Source organism: Apodemus sylvaticus, chromosome 3 (genome assembly GCF_947179515.1).
Source record: "Apodemus sylvaticus chromosome 3, mApoSyl1.1, whole genome shotgun sequence".
NCBI lineage: Eukaryota > Metazoa > Chordata > Mammalia > Rodentia > Muridae > Apodemus > Apodemus sylvaticus.
Window position 1 is genome coordinate 160,204,471 of NC_067474.1, and position 14,960 is coordinate 160,219,430.

Consider the following 14,960-nt stretch of genomic DNA (forward strand, 5'->3'; position numbering starts at 1 on the left):
GAGAGGCTCCTGATGGCGAGGGTGGGCCTCTTCATGATTAGATGAATTTAAGAAAAAGACAAAATAAAAACAAAGGAATAATAAGTAAGCAAACAAGAATTCAAAACAACAAAAATTGCTGTGAAGACTTGGGAAGCTAATTAATTCAAAGATCCCTAAGCAGGTGGGATTAGAGTTACAGGAAGCTGCTGAGTATTGGGCGGGTCCAGAAGGAGTGGCTCTGAGGAAGGAGGCGGAAGTTACAGGAAGTCCCGCCCTTCCAGAATTCTCTGGGTTTCTCTGCTGAGTCGCAGTGCGGAAGTCATTGTTGGAGACGAGTGCCTCCTGTTTGCAGAACCTGAAAACTTCCTTAAGCTGCAGTTGCTGTCCTCGCCTCCTAGGACATTCAGCAGCTCGTCCTGTCCCCTGCCAGGTCAGAGGAGCTGTTGGGCTGGGAAAGGGGCAGGAGCGGAGCAGGGGTGTGGAGCAGGGGTGCATTTTCTGCCGCCACTCCCACAATTGTGTTGTGGGTATCTTACCGTTATCAGGAAGTTTGAGATCCTATAAACTGGGGTTTGGGGCGATGTTTTAATTAATTTTATGGTTGCCAGAATATTTTTCTAATTAACCTCGTAGATCCTTGGCTCGATTTGGAGTTTAGCAAGAGGGTTGTCTTAACAACGGCCTTAATAAAGCTATGTGAATTCAAATTCATTCGTACTTTTTTAACTCCCCTGTTCCTATGTTTACTATTTCATTTTCCTTTCTCCAGGGAACGAACTTGTGGATATTTCTCATTTGGGGGACCAGTGCAGATTTGATTGAATTAGAAAATTTTCGTTATAAAGCACCATCATATGGCTGTAAATATTAACACTAACCAAGCAAAGTTATACTCTCCATTAATTTAACACTGACGTATATGCAGTCTTTGATGTAAATACAGCATTCAGAATTGTGTCTTCATAAGCTTAGTTATTAATAGTACACCTTAGGATTGAATGAAAGATGAAGACAGGATTGCAGCAAGGTATGGCTGAGGAGAACATATATAGTAGGATCTTTTAACCCTGAGTGTCATCAGAGGAAAACCAAGTGCAGCATGTGTGCAACCTTTAACTGATATGTTAACAGGCTCTCTAGTTAGCCATGCCTTCTGAATTTCTTTGAATCCTTCCAAGGTTCAGCACAGCATGCTGCAAGATGCAGGCCACGATAATTTTATAAGTAGAAAACTTACTATGGATTAAGACAAACTTTGAAAGCATCTTTGAAATAATTATGATTGCTTACTTATTTAAGAAAAAATGTCTCCTTGGTTCATGAAAAGCTTCTGCCCTTGCACATTGATGGTTTGTTGAGTTCTGCAGTGTGGACTTCTTGCAGGTGTGGTAATGCTTAGACGCTGCATCAGGGCATTTTTCCCAGAGACCTCTTGTTGGATAAGTTCAACAGTCTGGATTCTGTGTGTCACAATATTTTTCTTACATTCTTCCTTGTTCCTCCTCCATGTTGCCGGGAAAAGGACTCTGTAAGTGTGTTAACTGTGTGACTGATTTTCACATCTCATAGGGTAATCTGAAATCCTAAAATAAAAAGAGACATTTTCATGATATATTCTCTTTTCTACATGTTTATCCTTTTGCCTGGTATTGGCATGTTTTATTTTTGTACCATGAAGAGTTCCAGGTTCTTTCTGAACAATATTTTCCCATCTTCAGGTTTCCAGCATTGACAACACCAACTAACAGCAGTGAGAACTAGATGGCAAAAGGCAGACACAGGAACGTCACTAACAGAAATCAAGGCTATATGGCAACATCTGAACCCAATTCTCCTTTACCAGCATGTCCTGGATACCCCATCACACCAGTAAAACAAGATTTGGATTTAAAATCACTGGTCATGATGCTGGTACAGGAACACATGAAGGACATACTTAAAGAAATTCAGGAGAAAATGGATCAAAAGTCAGAATCCCTTGCAAGGGAAACACAAAAATCATTGAAAGAAATCCAGGAGAATACAAAAGCCAATAATGAGGAAACACAAAAAACACTTAAAGAAATACAGGAGAACTTTGGTCAACAAGCTGCGGTCATGAAAGAGGAAACACACAAATCTCTTAAAGAATTACAGGAAAGCACAAACAAGCAAGTGAAGGAGCTAAGCAAAACCATCCAGGATCTAAAATCAGAAGTAGAAACAACTAAGAAAACTCAAAGGGAGACAACTTTGGAGATAGAAAGCCTTGGGAAGAAATCAGTGGACATAGATGCAAATATCAACAACAGAATACAAGAGATAGAAGAAAGAATCTCAGACGCTGAAGATACCATAGAAATCATGGACTCAACAATTAAAGAAAATGCAAAAAACAAAAAGCTTGTAACCCAAAATATCTAGGAAATCCAGGACACAATGAGAAGAACAAACCTAAGGATTAAAGGCATAGATGAGAGTGAAGATTAACAACTTAAAGGGCCAGCAAATATCTTCAATAAAATTATGGAAGAAAACTTCCCTAACCTAAAGAGAGAGATGCCCATGAATATACAAGAAGCCTACAGAACTCCAAACAGACTGGACCAGAACAGAAATACTTCCCGTCACATAATAATCAAAACACCAAATGTACTAAACAAAGAAAGAATATTAAAGGCAGTAAGAGAAAAAGGCCAAGTAACATATAAAGGAAGACCTATCAGAATCACAGCAGACTTTTCACCTTAGACTATGAAGCCTAGAAGATCCTGGGCTGATCTCATGCAGACTCTAAGAGAACACAAATGTCAGCCAAAAGTACTATATCCAGCAAAACTCTCAATCACCGTAGATGGAGAAACTAAGATATTCCTTGACAAAACCAAGTTTACCCAATATCTATCCACAAACCCAGCCCTACAAAGGATAATAGGAGGAAAACACCAATACAGGGAGGGAAATTTCACCCTGGAAAAGGCTTGAATAGTCTTGATGTAAATAGCAGCTGGTAGACTGCTCCAATGAAAGTGTTATGCTTTACCTCATATAGAAAACTCTTTGACATTATTTATAACACCGGAGTGTCCACAAAAACTACCACTGAAGGGATAGAAAATACAGCCGAACTCTTTAATGACCCCAAGAAGTCAGAAGTTTAAAATGCTATCTTGCTCCAAAGAAGCTCCAGCCTTCTAAGGAACCCCAAACACTTCATATTCAGAGCCCATTCTTTGTGCTCTTTGTTAGAAACTAGGTAAAAGGTCGCATTCCAGAGCCCGCCCTTTGTTAAGAGCCAGGCAAAAAGGCCTTGACTAGGTCATCTTGGTCCCATAAGGTAACTGGAAATGAGCTAATTTTTTGCTTATCTTGCTTCTATAAACTGCTCACACCCTTATCCCCCATCTAGGAGTTCACGCAGCTATAGACCTCCAAGAAAATAGGAAACTAATTGGTCCACAGAGCGCAGGTTCCGATAATTTAAACTGATTGGCTTAAAAACTATGGAGTGGTACAAATCGATTGGCTCGCACTATGTGGGCTCTCGATGCTAAGGAATGATTGGTTTGTGATTTGCGGGCTCTGTTGTAAACTTATTAAAGGTGTCCCAATTCTGCACTTGGAGCCCCAAAGTTCTCTACCCCTGTGCAGTGTACGACTGTGTAGCCCAGAGTCTCTGGAATAAAAATCCTCTTGCTATTGCATCAAGGCTATTTCTCAAGAGTGATATGGGTGTCCCCTTCTGAGCAATGGAGCACTGGGGTGCCCTCGGTTTTTGGGGGTCTTACACCACTATAATTATGTCCATCACACATGTTCATAGAGGTAAATAACATTTAACTAGGGTAGTTTTGGGTTTTTTGTTTTGTTTTTTGTTTTTGTTTTTTCTTTTTCTTTATTTATTTTGGTTTTTTGGATTTTTTTTTTTTCGAGACAGGGTTTCCTCTGTATATCTCTGGCTGTCCTGTGACCCGTCCAGCAGGTCCAGTTATTCCAGGGTCTCGAAGAGGCACTACCTGAGGGTCAAAAATGGGGGGAAGAGAGAAGGGAGCCCAAGCACGCTAAGAAAGACAAGTCAGTCTGGGTTGTGTCATGGCCTCATTTAATGTCGGGGAGACGAATGGGTTTTAAGGCTTACAGAGAAGGAATTGACCTTCACACAAGAGCAAAGGAGGGATGTGTGGAGAGACACCCCTAGTGATCAGAAGCAGGAAGCGAGGTCAACCAATGGGGACACGGGGACACCTGGAGTTAAAGCCGCCTTCAGGAACTTTCAGCGGTTAGGGCAGGAACTCGCACTCTTCTTGCACTGACAGCTCATGGGGAAGGCTCTAGCTAATTGTTCTCATATTTTAGCAGCCACCACCTTAGGGCCATGAGTAAGCATTAAATCTGAATAGCTCAGGACGGCTTCCTACTGTCCTGGAACTCACTCTGTAGACCAGGCTGGCCTCTAACTCAGAAATCCACTTGCCTCTGCCTCCCAAGTGCTGGGATTACAGGCGTGCACCAACACCGCCTGACAACAAGGGTGCCTTGGTATTTAAGTCAAATCAGATATTGATTATTTCCAATCTTTTCATGACATCATTGACCTATCATATTATTCAGAAAGTACAGATTATAGATCAAAGGCTTTGTGGTTTATTTTGAGTGTATTTCATTTTGTGTAGCTTGCAAAGCATCTGCCCATAACAAGGACAAATGGAAGGTCAATGTTCTTGCAGGCAGGCACTAGCCTGACTTCTTCAGTACAGTCAGCTGTTTCAGTCTTGTCTTCAGCAATAAGGACTTGCTGTGAGTTTATGGAAAGCAATCCCTTTTGTTGTCAGTGGTCTGAATTGTTTGGGTATTTTTTATAAAGCCATTTTTGTTAACAAGTCAGTAGATGTAACCCAGTAGAAAAGACTAGATCACCTGGGATTCCACATTTTTCAATATTCAGAAAATTCATTAGAATCACCTTCATAGACTTATAAATTGCACTGTTCAAGTTTTTTTTTTTAAACATCTTACACAGAATACAGCCATCAGAACTCCATGGAATCTTGCCCCATGGTGCTTTCCTATGCATTGTGAGAACCGTATGTGAGGCAATGTAGTATACACAAGGTCTTACTTTCTATGGGGAGTTTTCCTGGACCTCACAACCAGACTTAATCCAACTTTAAGAGTTTTGAGATTTAACACTGTGGTCTTACTGTATACTCAACTTGGTGGTTTAGCATACTTTTCAAAGAACAATGTAAAAAAAAATATATTGTTTCCCATGGATTTCTTTTGTTATTGTGAGACCCTGAACCTTGGTCTGTGGTACTTAGAGATACAGATCAATGCAAAAGCAAGATTTCCAGAGGCTCTGGGTTGACTTTCAAATAGTCCCTCAAGGTGAGGTATGAAGAAGGGGACCTTGAATCACTGTTACAAGCAGTTTTTAATACTTTTTAGGGGCACATCTTACATCACTACTGTTAGAGTTCAAACAGATTGACTAAGTTTATTGCCTTTTAATTCTATTGTCTAGCAAGCATGAGATGCATTTGAACTCTACTTGTGACTTTCCTGAGGGTCAGGTAACAATCAGTCAGTACATTCTGAGAAATTTTTGCTTGTGAATGTTCCTGTGGGTGTAGACTGGACCTTGGCCTAGCCTTGACTCTAGGCAGGAGCAGGAAGCTGAAAGGAGGGTGTGGGACTAGAAAAGTCCTTAGGGTCCCTCATTATCAACTTTTAAAACCTAAGCTGATGCATAGCTACAACGGTAATTTATGTACTTTTTCATGCCCAGACTGAAACTGCATGAGTGTCATTTGCTGAAAGCATGAAATACAGAGGCTTAAAGCAACATTCCTACATTAATTGGTTGATAAACAGTGATGATTCTAAATGTTTGTTGTCTTGATAGCTTGCAGCCAGTTACCTGATCCTTTTTAGAACTGTGTTGAGGATTTCCATATACTATCCCATTCCTTCCCCGTGTGATGGTTTCCTTAATTTTCCATAAAAACTGCAAATCTCTTTCTTAAGTCTAGCCAGGAAGATATAAATAGATGACAGATAGATACATACAAAGTACACAGATAGACACATACACAGAGACTGAAGGCGATCGATCACACAGGGAGAGATACACAAGAGAGCCTTCAGACTTCTGTCACATTTAAACTCATACAACAGACAAACAGAAGATTGAAGGCACAGGGATCATGAAGTGTAGAATTCAACATAGGACTCAAACTTAGTTAAATGCCTCTGAAGGAATCACATTTATTTCTTAACTCAGATACAATATTCATCATCAGTGTGTTTAATGTATGCACATGTACAGAATCAATAAGATTGTGCAATCATTTTTTGAGTAATCATATGGAAAAGAATAAAACTCACCAAAAAGAAAACAAGAAGCCCTGCCCTCTGAAAGGTGTTCATGGCCTCAGAAATCTGTACTTTAAAGACAGACCCCCAGGTCTGGGCTTGTGTTTCTGAGGTATCTGTTGTAACCTGTCACAATCATCATAACAGTTATTGAACCTCAGAAGTCTCCTGAGAATCATGGAACTTATTATAATCATGATAAGAGCTGATTTCCTAGCTAGAATCTCTAAAGAAACTTGGGTAATTCTGGTGTGTCCTTTCCAGAGCATATGCAGATGTGCATGTGTGTACATAGAGTATTTAATAGTACAATCAGGAAAACATCTATGAAAACGACTAAACAGTGTAGTCTGTATTGTAGTTCTATTTCTAGTTTTCTTTCTTTTTCTTTTGTTTTTGAGAAAAATGTAGACAGTTTTCTAAAGGAGTTTCTCTATTTTACCTCCCTCTTCAAGCAGTAAATAGTATTGTGCCTTAACCTAACATTTTAATTCATCATTTTTTTTTCACTGAGAAACCCAGCTCCTCTATCTTTTCTTCAAGTTTGATAATCTGTCTCCCACAGGTTCTCTATGAGATATTATCATTTGGCTTACCGTATTTTATTTCCAGGGTCTCTTCTTTTGGTGTTTGTCACCAATATTAAACTCAATTTTCATATCCCCTGTTGTCCTCATTTCCTTCAGTCATTTGATATTATTTTCTTTCCAACAAATCATTTCATTCCTGTCCTCTTTCAGTTGAATTACATGGTTTACAAACTTTGATCATGCCTCTGGGTTTTCCATTCCTTATTTTTTATCTCCAGTAGATTGCCCTTCTTAGGAGATACATATATGGTTTGTGGTTTGATCCAAGGACATTTTAGCCTAGTTTTACTTTGTTTGCTTATTTGTTCTGAGCATCAGAATTCAGAGGGATTGCTTAGTTGTGTATATTTTTAGCCCAGGTGGCTAGACTGACAATGTGAGAATTTAGGCAGGATGGTTCAAAACCCAGGTGCCATTCTGGTCTAGTCTGGCAGCAAGGTTGTGGGGCAACTGTGCAGCTTATGTCCTGTGCATCCTGACAGCTGCAGTGGTGTGGAATACAGCCTGCAACAGAGATCGGAGAATGGATCCTGATAGGGAGGGAGAGCACACCTGCATGACTAGATAAGTTGAAGAAAAAGACAAAATAAATAGAAAGGAACAAGCAAGCAAGCAAGAAAAATCCAAACCAACAAAAATTGCTGAGAAAAATTGGGAAACTAATTAATTTAAAGTTCGGTAAGGGCCAGGCAGTGGTGGTGCTTGCCTTTAATCCAAGCACTTCGGAGGCAGTTCTGAGTTTGAGACCAGCCTTGTCTACAGAGTGAGTTCCAGGTCAGCCAGTGATACACAGATAAACCCTGTCTCGAACAAAACAAAAACAACAAAAAAAGTTCACAAAGTAGGTGGGCTTAGAAGAATTACAGGAAACTGCTGAATATTGGGTGGGAACAGAAGGAGTGGCTCTGAGGAACCAGGTGGAAGTGACTGGAAATTTCACCATTCTAGCATTCTCCATGCATCTTGGCTGCCTGTTAGTCAGCAAGACCTGGTGGGAGAGTAGTGCCTAGAAGTTCTGGAACCTGAAAACTTCCTTAAGCTGCAGTTGCTGTGCTGGCCTCCTAGGAAATTCAGCAGCAGCCAGTCCTGTCACCTGCCAGGTCAGAGGAGCTGCTGGGCTGGGAAAGGGGCAGGAGCAGAGCAGGGGTGTGGAGCTGGTGTCCTCATAACTGGGGAATATTGGCAATAGAAAAAAGTAAGTGATCAGAGCAGTGATGCAAAAGTAAAATGAAATTTAAAGATCAATAGCAAGATAAAGAATATAATTGAAAAATCCCCAAGCTACACCAATTAGAACTCAAGAATTTGAGCTGTTTAATCAAGAGAAAAAGCAAGGTCATTGTGCAGGGGACAAAAAAGACTGGGATCAAGGTCATTTGAGACCCCACAGTTTGTATCAGAAACATTTTTTTGTGAATGTTTCTTCTTGTAAAAGGCTGAAGATGGAGCTGTCCTAGAATTAATATGCTTTCACAGAAAGAAATCACTTCACACACAAGTAAAGTGTAAATAAAAAAAAATGCTTTACTGACTTCATTCATTCATCTCAGGCCAATTATTACAGTAGTCAGCCTAGCATGAATTTTTCATTCAACGTATGCTGTCCCCTTAAGTCTCTGTTAGGGCCAGGACCCAGGTTATGCTTTGAACACTTTGAATATGGACTAGAGACTGCAAGTCTAGACATTTAGGAAGATGAAATATTTACATAGTACAGATATTGCTAGATTCATTTCTTACTGACACCATTGCCCTAAAACAGCAGGTTATTCTACCTGACTGATTCAACTCAGCTGTTCAGGCTCAAAATCTTCTACATGAAGGCATTCAATCTGGCTTCTGTCAGCTTCTCTTCCATTGCTCTGCGTGGCCTCATACTAACTCTAGCAATAAGTTGCAATCTTCTGTATCCTTGTCATTCTCTGGCTTGTTCTGTCTTCACCTGTGTCTAGCTTGTCCTCACCTCAACCTGTCTATGCAAACTTCTTCTGGGAACTTGTTCCTTTCTCTGCACTGTACTTTATGAAGTAACTTCTCTTTCCTCTGTTTTTTGACAGAGTTGACCATATCCAATTCTTTAAAATCTCTCTCTGATTTTTCACTTTATATGCCACTAAATTAAACATCACTTTCAAGCATGGATGCTTCCTTTTACAAACTAACTTGGCATTCCTTGTATATGAAGGGCAAATCTACAATTTGGGCAGTAGAATTGAAGGCATGTGCTAAGGGCTGAACCACACTAGAACACAATCTCTGGTTTCCTTATATGATCAAATATTCTGCAACAGAACTTTATTTTATTGTCAATACTTTGGGCTCTTAGTGAGTGTCCCCAAGGCCCAGGCCCCAGGCTGTTACTGGCTCTGCTAAGCACATTTCTGGGTTAACAATGAGCTATGACATACTCCAAATGTGAAGGCCCCATATAAAGCCTTGTTTGATCAGGCTAGTTCTCAACAGTAGGGTGATTTTTTTTCTTTGGAAAGAGTTGATAACAGTGTACTTTTGTTCTTGTGGCTGAATATGATTTTCTCAAGAAGAAAATTGAACCATTATGGCACAGCAGGCCTAATGTTGGGTATTGCCCTGTACTGCCCTGCTTGAGCAGCTCTTTAGAGGTCTGGTCTTTGATATGGTGATGGCCTAGTGACTGGATGTAAATCAGGGCTGTCTCATTTGTTGTGTATTTAAGTCAAAATTTGGGACAATTCTGGTAAATAATATGCTTCTCAGCATTGTAATCTCTAGCAGGCCTGATTAGCATACTACTTATCTTTTAGAGGTGCTCCTTCCGCTGCTACTTTCTATTTAGTTTCACTATTATCTAAGTATCTTTAAATCCTTTACATATCTATTGTACTCCTGAATCTCACACTTATTATTTGAGTGTTACCCAAAGCAATAGATACCTTTTACAACCTCCACCAAGTTAACTACAAAGGGATCTTACTCCTAAATGTTAAATGCTAAGAGGAGAACTTGTACAAGATAGCCTGGCTATCTTGGTGCACATTTTTAATTTCAGCACTTGGGAGGCAGAGGCAGGTGGATTTCTGAGTTTGAGGCCAGCTTGGTCTACAAAGTGAGTTCCAGGACAGCTAGGGCTATACAGAGAAACCCTGTCTCGGGAGAAAAAAAAAAAAGGAAACAAAACAAAATACAACTTATAGAAGATAGTAAGAGAAACTAGGGGTCTTGCTCTCTAAATTTTGCCTCCTACCAAGGCATTTTCTACAAAACCACCTGCTCCAAATGCTCTGTGCATATGCAGCCCTGCAGAGCACACCATCATTTCCAGGGAATGACCAGATCTAAAAAAAAAGAGAGAAACCTCATTGGGGAACACATCTGTCTTCTACTTACCACCTAGACCCAGGGAGGATCACCACCATGTCCAGGTCTCAAGCTGCCTGCTCTTCCCTATTGTGGGCAGTGACCCTGCGCTCAACATGTTGGTTGTTTCTTCTGAGCTTTCCTGAGCTCCCCTCACAAGACTCAGTAGGCATTTCTCCTTCTTCCTCCTGAAATTAAGGTGGAGTTGTTGTGTATATAATTCACAAAATTAACTTGTAAGGCTAACAGCCGCAGGAACCAGGTTAGTTCCTGGAATGTTGGGATTTGTAGTTCTGTGGAAATAAGCAGGCCTATTGGGAAAATATCATGACCTAATTAATTTTTTATATAAGCCCTTGGAATGTGTGTCTGGCCCCTTCCAGCTGGAAAATTCTGGAGGCATTTTGCTGATGAAGGTCCATCACTTGTCTGTATTTAATATTTAATAAAGGATTACATTGTTGTGTTGATTTTCTGGCAAAAATCAGGATCAACATATAGAGTCCCAGAGTCACATAACTCTACCTTTAATTTGCTCTTCAATCCAAATGCAGGAGAAATGACTTGAGCTGCCAGTGTCCATGAGTACCAGAAGGACTGACCACTTTTTCATATCAGGCAGCTGAAGTTGGATCTTCACAGAAGCAAGTAGTCTCTAATAGAAGCTAAGATAAGCATTTCCACATAAAGGCTCATAAACATCGGTACTGAGATGTGCTGCCCTCTTCTGTCTGTGCATGCATACCTGCAGGCAGAACAATGTATACATAGAAAATAAATAAAATAATTAAAAAAACAAAAAAAAATTACAAATGTTTGAACTGTTTATGCTCCTGGGCCATGCTGTATATGTGGCAGTGAGAGAAATGCTCCTTGGTGTCTGTTGTTTGCCTACACTGTGTGAGTTCTAGAGATGAAACCCATGGTGTGCTTTGTTGCAGTTGATGTAATTTGACCTTATTTGGGTTCAAAAAAATTTTTTGGATGTGCTGGACTGTGACTGTGCACATGCCACAGTTCAAGTATCAATATAAGAGAAAAGTTTGTAGTATTAATATGGGTCTCACAGACACTGAACTGAGGTCACCAGGCTCAGCATCAACCGACTCTAGCGAGAATTCTCTGGAATTCATTTTTTTCTGAAAATGGGACAACTGTTTAGTATTAATATAAACTATCACATTCGAAAACATAACAGTATATACTTTTCATTTGCAAATAAGATTTATTATTCAAATTGGTTTTTTAGTCCATCTTGAAATTATATTTTTACAATGAGAAAGAAGATAGTATTTTATTGATAGGCTGCCTAAACTTTTTGGAATATCTGAGAATGTTCAGTGTGAAATGTCTGTAGGGTACAAAGCTAGAAACCTGACCTTGACCAATATATAAAAATATGTCTAGGGACTAGGGAAATGGCTCAGCAGTTAAGAACACTGAAAGCTCTTCCAGAGGTCATGAGTTCAATTCATAGCAAACACAAGGTGGTTCACAACCATCTCTAATGGGATGCCCTCTTCCAGTGTGTCTGAAGACAGCTATAGTGTCCTCATATACATAAAATAAATAAATAAATCTTTTTAAAAATGTCCAGTGTAGACTGCACGAAATTATCTTCCAATATACACATATCCATCATTGCCTAAATCACTGTAATAATCTCTCTCTCTCTCTCTCTCTCTCTCTCTCTCTCTCTCACAAACACACACACACACACACACACATACACACACCAGAAATGTTTCCATTTAAATTAATTTTATTGCTGTTACAGTATCTCTAGATAATTCCCTTAGAAGTTACTATTTGAAGAAGTAGTGCCAAAAGATAACGAATGCAAAATGAAGAAGCATGGATTTTCAGAAAATACTCACATACTCATAACATTTGAGCTCTATTGTGAGATATACAGTTGATTTCTCATTATTCTACTTCATTACATCTCTGACACATGAGTTATTTGATGTATTTTGATATTCTCTTCTATTAAGCATTTCAATATAAACATTGTTAAATATGTTGACAGAACAGGAAATGTTAGGGGTTAAACTTCTATCATTGGACATGTACTAAGGAGGCTCACACTTGAAAATAAAGATGTAGCCTTGCCGAATGATTGACATCCACATCAGGCTGGATAACAAGTGTCACCTCTAGGGTGTGAAAATCTTTAAAACAAAACCAAGAACAACCACACACTACCCTTCACAAACACTCTTACTTGAAAAGTATGAGTATGCACAGTTTTATATTTAGGAAACAATGGACCACATAGATGATCAGCATCCATTCTACACATTGCAGAAAAAAAAAACTACAGATCACCAAATGAAAATGCAAAAGGAAATTACCAGGGTACACAGAAGGAATATAACAATGGCCTAATAAAGTTCTGTACATAGATTTACCTCATATACATTACAGTTTTATATCTACTACCAATATTTCAAAACACAAACTCTAATAACAATTGGTGATTTCCTTCACTGCACTTGAGTGAACATGGTAAATCATATTCTTCCTTCAAAACCATGATGAAAAAGAGAAAAAGTAAGACTTTTTCCCCCTGGAAATGGAAGACAGCTATGATGTTGAAAGTCTTTATCAAAATGTCACATGAATACTGTTTTCCTTTGGGTGAGCTCCTTCCTACATTCCCTTGTGAATTCATTATTTTCTGTTAAGGCATCTAAACGTCTACCTACAGAATTTCTCTTCATCATGAATTTGTTCATGTAACAGAAACCATGCATGTAGGTTTCAAGTCAGAAAGTCAAGTCTTCCTGGTTGGTAGTATCATTTGATAAGATTTAGGAGATTCTGCCTTAGTGGAAGCAGTATATCACTTGGAATGGACTTGAGGTTTTACATCCATCCACCATGTCTAGGTCCCAGTCTCTGTGGCATTCTTCAGCTTTTGGTGTCATCTCTGAGCTTCCTGTTTTAGCTGCTATATGTGACACTTGTTGGGATGCCACCCTCTTGATGACCACATATCCCTCTCAACACTAAGCCAAATTAAACACTTTTATAAGTTGCCATAAACATTGAGTTTTATCACCACAACAGAAAGAGCTCTGATACACACCCATAAAGCTTCACACTTGGATGAGTTATTTCATGTAATTGAAGTCAGTTGTGAAACCTAAACGGGTTGCCTTTTTCGAATAAATGCCTAGGGCATTTTTCCATATGAGTTTGCAAGTACAAACAAAATCAAGAGTGAGATCAAAATGTGTGAATAGTTTGTTGACACTTCTCAGACTCTTGTTCTCCAGAATCAATAATTTTGTGTGACAGGATGTAATGGTGTTACCTAAAGATATTACCAAATCCTTATAGACATTTATTCCCTTCAGGATGTTTTTTTTTTTTCCAGTTCCTTAATACTTCAGGAATATTCAAAAATTTCTAATAGTCTCATTACACATTAAACTTTGCACTCTTACATAAAGGTACCAGTAAGTGCCATTTTACAGAATTGAATATATTAACACGATTTCTCTGCAGTATGGCTTTTCCTCATGATTTCCAACAACATTTGAAGTCTTTATCATATTGCTTATTTGCAGAATTTCCTTCCAATATGGATGCAATCATATAGTCTGAGATGTTATTTCTGTGAAAAGCCTTCTTCATATTTGTTAGAATAGGCAGGCAAAACCCCAGACATAACATATTTTGGGTCTCATGTGGGAGAGGTTTCATTGTCAGAAGCAGCCTCTGAGAGGGGGTGAGATGTAAGAAGAAGAGAAGGGGATGTGGGATGGGGGAAGACTTTTTTATCCAGTCCATGAGGCATGTGAAGCACATGAAAGGGAAGTGGTGCCATGGTGGGTTCCATGGCAACAGATGCAGGAGCAGTGCTGTTGCCTACAGATGAGGAGTCTCCTCACTGGATGGAGGAGCTGGCTGTAAAGTCACTTCTAGCTGTCCACAGATGCACCTGATGCTCATAATTGTAGGATTTCTCTTCAGTAAAATTCCTTCATGACATTTAGATGATAGTGATTTGCAAAGGCTTTACTGCATTGATTACTTTTATAGGATTTGTCTTCAGTATGAATTCTTTTCTTTTTGCAGACTACAGTGACCAGTTTATTTTTTTTCCATATTGTGTCACAATACAAATGCAGATACAGTATTGCACGGTTTCTTTTCCTAGGAAATATCAATTTAAATAAGCACCTATTGAACTCAATTTTCATATCCCATGTTGTCCTCATTTCTTTTGGACATCTTTGATTATTTTCTTGCTCATGGATCATTTTGTTCCTGTCCTCTTTGAGTTGATTTACATGGTTTTGAAACTTTGATATCTTTGATCATGACTCTGGATTTTCAATTATTTATCTTGGATATCATATAAATTGCCCTCCTTATAGGATACATATATGGTTTGTGGTTTGTACCAAGGACAATTTATTTTAGTTTTATTTTGTTTGGGTATTCGTTCTGAGCATCAGAATTCGGAGGGATTGCTTAATTGTGTGCATTTTTAGCTCAGTGTCTAGACTCACAATGTGAGAAGTTAGGCAGGATTATTTGTTTCTTAAGAGTTCAGAATCCAGGTGCAGTGTCTTCCTACATCCAGTTCTGGTCTAGTCTGGCAGCAAGCTTGTGTGGAAGCTGTGCAGAGTAGGTCATGGGAAGCTGTGTGGAAGGCAGCCTGCTACAGAAGTGGAGGAGAGGCTC

The 14,960-nt window shown here is 39.2% G+C and overlaps 3 protein-coding genes across 26 annotated transcripts in view; 1 reads left to right on the forward strand and 2 right to left on the reverse strand.

Moving 5' to 3' along the window:
• The window catches only part of LOC127681600 (oocyte zinc finger protein XlCOF6-like), a 1,434,619-nt gene that overhangs the window by 503,320 nt on the left and 916,339 nt on the right, over positions 1-14,960 (forward strand). For 2 of the 23 annotated variants that reach the window (XM_052178007.1, XM_052178041.1), the window contains exon 1: positions 303-412. The exons of 17 other annotated variants lie outside the window; for them this stretch is intronic. The gene's annotated coding sequence lies outside the window, so the exon portion shown is untranslated. Of the gene's footprint in view, positions 1-302; positions 413-14,960 lie in introns of those variants that run through there. 4 more of the 23 variants (XM_052178033.1, XM_052178042.1, XM_052178021.1 and 1 more) reach the window with 3 other exon arrangements.
• LOC127681615 (oocyte zinc finger protein XlCOF6-like) overlaps positions 1-14,960 on the reverse strand; it is a 988,257-nt gene that overhangs the window by 444,782 nt on the left and 528,515 nt on the right. The window lies entirely within an intron of this gene.
• Positions 1-14,960, reverse strand: part of LOC127681617 (oocyte zinc finger protein XlCOF6-like) — a 1,149,846-nt gene that overhangs the window by 351,927 nt on the left and 782,959 nt on the right. The window lies entirely within an intron of this gene.